Here is an 8,979-nt window from a genome sequence, read left to right as displayed (position 1 = left end):
CCCCTCCATTAAGCATTCATGAGAAGCTGTTCCCACTCCTCTGGGGGCTGAGACTGATCCTCCTTTATGGAATAACAGTTTAAAGCTATTTGGTTAGTTCTCTTTACCAACGTTTGCATGATCATTAGATTTCAGGAGTGAAACCATATTACTGATCTGATGTACAGTTCACCAGATGGCCAGTGGAAAACGTTATCAGTTTCCTACGTTTGATTGCAGTGAAGAGTAAATTCAAGCTCTCTCTCTGTGACCCAACACAATGAAGACAGATTATTCTGGCAATTATTAAGTGATCTCCAGCACTCCTGGGTCATTTTGCAAACTCCAGGGACTGCAATTAGTGTTACGTATGACCCATTTTATGTAAAATACTATCCCAGTAAATGGCTTGGAACTAAATGGTAATCAGAAGTTCTCACGGTTCTCGATGTTCACATTTTAGGGTACTCCAGATTTGTCCCTGCTTAATAGAGCTGTATTTTAATGTGAGTTATTGATTTAAATGTGACAATACTGGGATCCCTTAGGCCCTCCAACAACTTCATCTTCCAAACCAAGACAAGGTTTGATTGCCATCTGGCACGAACACTTCAAGGTATTAAGGAGAATAAGAAAACAGTGTTTCTCTTTGCTGTTGTTCTTTCAGTACATTCGATTGTAAACACCTTTTCAGTGAAAGTTGGCTGATAGAGAAAGAACATAACAGACTAGCAGGCTAATTGCAAGATCTTCAGCAAAGAACCTAAATGGTAACATTAAGCAAATCAAAACAAGTAGGTATAATTAATTGTATAGTATGGCATTATTAACAGTTTTAAGTAATTAAAATGTACAACTAAATTTCATCCTATGAATCTGAATTGTACAACACTTAAGGTAAGCATTATAAAATGATTCAAAAATGTTTAAGTGCTGGTTTAACACACAATAAAAGTAATTAAAAGTATTTTCTTTGAAATATGCTTTTGTTTATATCACTAAATGTATGTTAGAAACAGGAACATGGGCAAATGCAAAAGTTGAAACTAAAGGACTTAGAGATGAAAGTAAGAATCATTATAATTTTATCATCTTCAGTTAATAGGTATTAACTTCTGATACACATTTTAAAGGACTTTTTTCTTTTTTTTTCTCTACAAGAAATAAAAATGTGTATCTACTTTGTTGCTCGCTGTATATTTAAAACTTTTTTAATGTTTATAATTTCTAGAGTGCTGTGTCTGAATACTGAATGGTTTTCTTTTGTATGAATCATATCTACAAATGCATTTCCTGCTTTTAAATATTCAGATGATTTTTACTTTTTCCTTATTTCATAGGCACTGTAATAAATATCCCTACACATATATCTTTTCTGAATTTTATACATAGATATAATGACACCTTATTGAAATAATACAAATATTTACATTTTCATCTAATTATTTTAAAATTCTTTTATTTCTTTTTACCTCTTGAAGTTTATTTTGTATTAGAACATAGCTTAATTATACAATCAAATTGTTTTCTAAATATCCTCATATAACATTGAACAATTTGTGTGCACAAATATGATTTCAGAGGCTGGATCAAGATAGCAGAGTAGGAAGACTCAGAGCTCACCTCCTCTGACAGATGCACCAAACTACAATTACATGTAAAATAACTTTCTTTGAGAATAGACTGAAGACCAGCAGAATGGCCCTTTTATAGCCAAGGATATAAATAATAAAACCAAACCAGGAGGAGTAGACGGGGAAGAGAGCCCAGCGCAGAGGCAGCAGGCTGAAGAGCACCTGGCGCCGTAGCCAGCTTACAGCGGCTCCCCCGGTAACCTCCAAGCATGTACTTGGCTCTGGCTCCAGCCCCCTCCACGCCAAGGAGACAGCCCCAAGTACCCTCGGGAGAAGCCGTGTCCTGTCCACTAGCTCCTTTGACTCAGGCATGTCTCTGCCAAGGTAGTGAACCCCAAAGTATTGGCCCATGCTGTCTTCAACCCTAACCCTCCTGCCAAAGCCCTTGAGCATATGCAGTCAGCTTAGGGATGCCCTCCACAAGGACACACATTCAAGACTGGGAGAGGTAACAGCTTCAGCTAATTCGTAGCGATAAACACAGAAAGACAAACAAAATGAGGAGACCCATGAGTATGTACCAAAGAAAAGAACAAGATAAAACTCCGCAGGGGAAAGAAGAAACACAAAACATCCTAATGGAATGTAGAGAAGTCATTTCCCTGATAAAGAGTTTAAAGCAAGCATCATGAAATGCTCACCAAACTCAGGAGAAAAACAGAGAAGCAGAACTTCAATAAAAAAAAATTTTTAAAATATGAAAAAGAACAAATCAGAGCTGAAGAATACAATAATGAAATAAACACACTAGAAGGAATTAACAGCAGATTAGGTGATACCAAAGAACACACAAGTGACCTGAAAGCAAAATAGTAGAAATCACCCAAACAGAACAGAAAAAGAAACAAAAAATTTTTTTAATTAGGATAGTTTAAGGGACCTCTGAAATAACATCAGAAATATTAACATTTATATTATAGGGGGTCCCAGAAAAGAAGAGAGAGGAAAAGGGGTAGAAATGTGTTTGATGAAATAATAGCTGAAAACTTCCTTAACTCGGGGAAAGAAGCAGATATCCACGCCTATGAATCACAGACAGCCCCGACAAGATGAACTCAGACATATCCATACCAATACATACCACGATTAAAATGGCAAAAGTAGAGAAAATGAGAAGATTTCAAAGGCAGCAAGAGAAAAACAGAGTCGGATACAAGTGCACTCCCATTAGGCGATCAGCTGATGTGTCAGGAGAAAATTTGCAAGCCAGAAGGGATGGGTATGATATATTTGAAGGGCTGAAAGGAGAAAACTTACAGCCAAGGATACTCTACCCAGGAAATTATCATGCAGAGTTGAAGGAGAGATAGTTTCCCAGACAAGCAAAGAAATTGTAAAGGGTCAGTTTTATTCAACAGTGTTGAAAGTCCAGGCCACAGCAATCATACACGAGGCATCCAAACTGGAACTGAATGAGTAAACCTGTCGCTGTTTGCAGATGACATGACAGTATACATAGAAAACTCTAAAAGTGCCACCAAAACACCATTAGAGCTAATAAATGAATTTAGTGCAATTAGCATACAGAAATTCTGCTTCATTTCTATACACGCATAACAAGCGATTAGAAAGAGAAATTAAGAAAACAGTCCCATTTGCGATTGCAGCAAAGAGAATAAAATGCCAGGAATAAATTTAACCGAGGATATGAAAGATTTGTACTCTGAAAACTGTAAGGCACTGAAGCAAGAAATTGAACACAACACAAACAAATGGAAAGTTATGCTCTGTTAATGGACTGGGAGAATTAATATTGTTAAGTTGCCCATACTTCCCAAAGCAACCCATAGGTTAAATGCATTTCCTATTGAAATACTGCTGGTATTTGTCACAGAACTGAACAAAAAGCTTCTAGAATTTGTATGGAACTACAAAAGAAACCAAATAGGCAAAGCAATCTAGAGTCAGAAGAACAAGGCTGGGGGTTTCATGTTTCCAGACCTCAAGCTATACTAGAAAGCTCTAGTAATAAAAACTGTATGGTCCCTGCTCAGAATCAGACACATATGTCAAGGGAACAGAACAGTGAGCCCAGAAAGAAACTCACACTTACATGTACAATTAGTCTATGAAAAAGGAGCAAAGAACATACAACAGAGAAGTGACAGTCTACTCAACAAGTATTGTAGGAAAAACCGGGCAAACTACATTCAAAAGAATCAACCGGACCACTTTCTTGCACAAAATACAAAAACAAACTGAAAATGGATTTAAGACTTCAGTGTAAGACTTGAAAACATAACACCCCTAGAAGAAAACACAGGAGTATGCTTTCTGAGACAGGTCTTAGAAATAATTTTTAGATCTGTCTTCTCAGGCTAGGAGACCAAAAGTAAAAATCAGCAAATGGAACCACATCAGAGTTAAACATTTTCGCACAGGAAAAATACAATAAATCAATAAAAGGAAAAGTCAGTGTCGAATGGGAGAAGATACTTGCAAATGATTGTCTGATAAGGGGTTAAACACATAAAATATATGAAAAATTAATACAACTCAATGTCAATAAAATAAACTTTGATTAAAGCAATGGGCAGAGTACCTGACCTGCCATTATTCCACTGAAGACATACAGACGGTCCACAAGGCACGTGAAAAGATGGTCAACATCACTGATCATCAGAGAAATGCCGATCAGAACCACAGTGCAGAAACGTCTCACACCTGTTGGAATGGTTATCATCAAAAAGACAAGACATAACAAGTGCTGGTGAGGATGTGGAGAAAAGGGACCCCTCATGCACTGGTGGTGGGAATGTAAATTGGTGGTGCCACTCTAGGAAACAGTATGGGAGCTCCTCAAAAAATTAAAAATAGAAACACCATATGATCCAGGAATTCCATTCCTGAGTTTTAATCTGAAGAAAACAAAAACTCAAATGCAAAAAGATGTATATGCTCCAATATCCATAGCAGCAATAGCCAGATATGGAAACAGCTCAAGTGTTCATGGACAGAGGGAGGAAAAATAAGGGGGGTGTGATGTGTGTGAGTGTGTGTATACACACTGAAATGTTACCCAGTCGTAAAAATATAGTCTCGCCATTTGTGACAACATGTACGGACCGGGAGCGTATTATGCTAAGTGTGGTAAGTCAGGCAGAGAAAGAAAAATATCATATTTGTTTCAATTGTATGTTGAATGTAAGAATTAAAAAAAATATTATGAAGCAGAAACAGATGCACAGAAATGGGATAAACTAGTGGTTGTCGAAATGGAGAAAGGTGGGAGGGTGGGTGACATAGATGCAAGTGCTGAAGAGGCACAAACCCCCAGTTAGAAAACAGACGTGTCACGGGATGTGAGGTGCAGCCCAGAGCAGGCAGGGAGCCGTGTTACAGTAACTCTGTGTGGAAGGCGGTCTACAGCAATATTGAACCATTATGTTGTACACTTGGGACTCATACAATATTGCAAGGCAACTATATGTCAATAAAAAAGTATTACTTTATCAAGTATTACATACATACCTGGGTATGTCCTTTTGTAGCTATATTGGTGCTTGTGTATTTGTATATTTGGGCAAAATATATACATAAATGTGTGTGTGTGTACATGCATACATACATGAGCATATGTGTAGAAATACACACCACTAACCAACCTATTCACTTTGATATTCTGGTTCCCTTTTGATTTTTTTTAAGCCTGTTACAGACTTAGAGCATATTGTTTATCAGACAAAGCAAAATACTCCTCATTATTATTTTTAAAAATTCTAAGCTATTCTTCCCTGTTTATTATGCCAATTGTGGCTTAGGTTCACTTTCCCCAGTTTTAAAAATCTCTTTGCAGTTTTAGTTATATGCTCTTTAAACTTATAAACAATTTTAAAAAATATACAAATTGGCCATAACTGAAATTCTCTAAGAGTCTAAAGGCCAGAAGAAATTACATAAAAGTAAATTATTTAGGAAGCTTATTTAATTCTTCTCAACTGGAATGTCCTCTTTTGTAAACAAGTATGATGATATGATAATAATTCATACACTCAAGGCTGCTGCACAGATTAATTGAGGTAACTCCTGTGACACAGACAGTACCCAGCACACGGTGAGTTCTCAAGGTATCGTATCTAATGTACGTGGATGCCAAATAACTCAGCACGAACGATCTAATACCAGTGCCAGCAAGCTAAGTCATTCATCACCCAGTGCAACAATATGTTTCATACGTTGTTACATCAGAATAGTTTAGAAGATGATTCTGCTTCATACTATATCTCATTTGATTTTGTTTTTGATTTTCAAAGGAAAAAAAAAACAGACAGAAAGCAAGTAAGTAGTTAGTAACAGTTATGCTCTAACTGCTCATCGCTTGTTTGGGAGAACAGGGTGAAAAATGTGATTATTCTTCGAGGTTATAGGCAAGCCTGTAACATGGATAGAGGAACAGGCTAATAAAGAAAGATAGCTTTATTTGTCTTGCTAAAAAGATGATGGTAAGTGATAGTTGATAGAGAGATAGATAAATAGATGGAAGGAAGGAAGGAAGGAAGGAAGGAAGGAAGGAAGGAAGGAAGGAAGGAAGGAAGGAAGGAAGGGAGGATAGATAAAGAAAATGAGAGGAGAATGGTAGCTGAGAGACAGGTGCAGAGGAGAGGAACAAAGATGCTAAAAAGCTGTGAACTGTGAGTCAGAGATGCGTTCCCAGATGAGTGGTTCTTAAAACTCAGCAAGCATAAAAGCATCTGGAGGACTTTTTAAAACAAACTTCCCGGCCACACCTCCTAGAGGCGGGCTGAGGCCACGGAGTTTGCATCGCTGGTGCTTCCCGGATGCTGCGGCTTCCGTTAGTCTGACGACTGCGTTCGGGGTCGCACGTTCCAAAGTCGGTGTCTGCCATTCAGCCGGGTGGCTGAGTGAGCGTCCCGGGAAGGAATCTTGGAACCAGGACTCCTGGGCCGGCGTCTTATTAAGGGAAGTCCTCCCGAGGGACGCTGCACAGAGGCTGCGGGAGAGCCGGGCGGGACCGGGGGAGAGGCGCCGCGGGGCTCGGCGCCCCCGGCCGCAGCCCCCGCGCGCGGCTGCCTCCCCCGCACCGCGGGCGCCCGGAGCGGGTCCCGGGCTGCAGGCTGCCGGGCGGGCGCGGCGCCCACCTCTCGTCGCCCTTGCCAGCCGAGAGCCACCGTCTCCTCAGCTGGCTTGTGCTGGCTTTCAGTGCACTTGAAGATCAAAGCAGGATGCACAGAAGCCACGTGAACTGTTGCAAAATCTCTCCTAACTCTGCAGAACGCTTTATTTATTTCCTCTTTGAAATGCATCATTGAACAGGAGAAAGGAGACGACCATTTCACGCATGATTCTAAATCCTCAGACGCCCAGGAACGTGCACCTGACGGTGCCTGGGCTGGGGTCTAATGAACGGAAGCGCCACTCACTGCATCACAGCTATGACAGGTGAAAAGCGTTGAACAGCATCTTCGGGAATTCTCAGTGACTGCACATCAGAGCAATGACTCGGAGGGCGATCGGTTTGAAATTGAGAAAGAACATGATAGGGTCGCCCCCTCCCTCCTACGTAACTTACACCAGACAACAAAGAGTAAAGTGGAATATTTTGCTTTCTGCCTCCAGGGTCCCTTGGGGGCTCCTGGAGAATTTCGTACCACGCAGAGTGGAGTGGCAATGTTGAAAAAGTTGCCTGCTCTGCCAAAATGATTCGTTCTTACTAATCACCACTTTTCCCGATCTCTTACTTGCACAGCCGCACATTGCTGTAACTATAAGGTCATTGGAGAACACGCTTCGTCAGTGAAGGGGCAAAAAAAAGACATATTCTATTGGTTTTTCTCAACTTCAAAGTGTTTATTCAAAAGGCATAAGCTTTGAAAAAAAATCAGACACCTGTGAAGAGGAAAGACAGTCCTCAAGAGACAAGAGCCAGGATGTAGGAAGTGATGCCTGCCGAGCAGCGGCCACTTGTTTGACCGCTCCTCGTGCGACGCAACGGCGCTCACGTCGACCCTGTCGAAGCTTATGTTGGAGTAAATTATAGGTGGACTTTGGGTGCCAGGATAACGTTTTACGTTTAAATTTAGATCACAGAGTCATGAAATGTGAGATATTTCTCTCAGAGCAGCGTGACACGACCATGGCACCATTTTAAGACTCTTTAATGGCTATTAGCCTTGGTGTTGGTCTGAGAAACCTGCTCAAGTACGTCAAGCCAATTTTGAGGTTCCTGAAGCATTTTAGGCCTGAGGTTGCAAAAATCTCTACCAGTGTGATGGCAGTGGGAGTTCAGCAGGAGGCACTGATAACTCAAAGGAGTAACAACGGCAGAAGAACAAAGATGGAAGGGCCCAAGGGACAGAGCTGCAAACGTCACCCCGATGGGCTCGCTGGAGCTCGGGAACCGGAGGAAAGGCGTTTCTGCAAACTAGAGCACTATCAAAACCACATGAAAGGTGAAAGGTGCCTTCAGCTTCGTTGGTTAGGAACGGGCACAGGATCAATTTGTTCTGAGAATGCCGATGAAGAGGAACTGGGAAGGCGAGGTGCCCAGATGGTTGCTGGGCCTTGGTCCTGTGCTGCCATCTCATAGTCACGTGAGCACGTGTAAGGACCACAGGGGCCGGGGGACAAGGCTGCGTGCAAACATACACTTGAGATAATTATAAAATCAAAACCCTGAAATTCCAGTCCGAACATGAGGGCTAACTGGCTGTGGGAGTTTAGAGTAACCATTCAACCCTCTGATGTGTCCGTTTTTTTCTGGGAACTGAGGGTGTGCCCTGTATTCTAGGCATTAGAATTGCTCTGAAGGTCAAAGTAATTAACATACTTGAATTTTTGGGAATGAGTACAATGCACCATTGGACTATCATGATTATGAAACCCTGATATGTAGTGATTCACCATTTCTTCTCATTTTGAATTAGTTTATAATGGCATTCTTAGTGTTTAGTGACATAAAGTAATATTTGAATGCTGTACATTATAATCTCTAGTGTTTCATGGTTATGAACTTAGAATCAGATAATTACGAGATGTGGAATTGCTCTGTTAAAAACTAGGAAGTCTTACTGTGCACTGAGAGATTCTGTGACACGTATACCCAACTACAGTGAACGCGATTGCCCATTGCCTTCAGGCTTTGGTAACATTTGTTAGTAATTTTACACTTTTCCTAATTTAATTAAGAAATGTCACTCATTATTAATGGGGTACATATTTTGGCTAAAGAATAATTTGTGAATTTCCTTTCTTGATACTTTGATCTTTTCAAAGGTTCAGCTTTTCCTTAATGATTGATGAAAGCATTTAATATTTTAATTATAATAATGATCCTTTATTTTTCATTTAATTACATTTTACTAGCCTTTTACCCTTTTTAATGCTTTTGATAATCAAATTTTTAAGG

The sequence above is a fragment of the Vicugna pacos genome, chromosome 28 (assembly GCF_048564905.1).
Source record: "Vicugna pacos chromosome 28, VicPac4, whole genome shotgun sequence".
In the NCBI taxonomy this organism is placed as follows: domain Eukaryota; kingdom Metazoa; phylum Chordata; class Mammalia; order Artiodactyla; family Camelidae; genus Vicugna; species Vicugna pacos.
Note: the sequence above shows the minus strand (reverse complement) of the source record.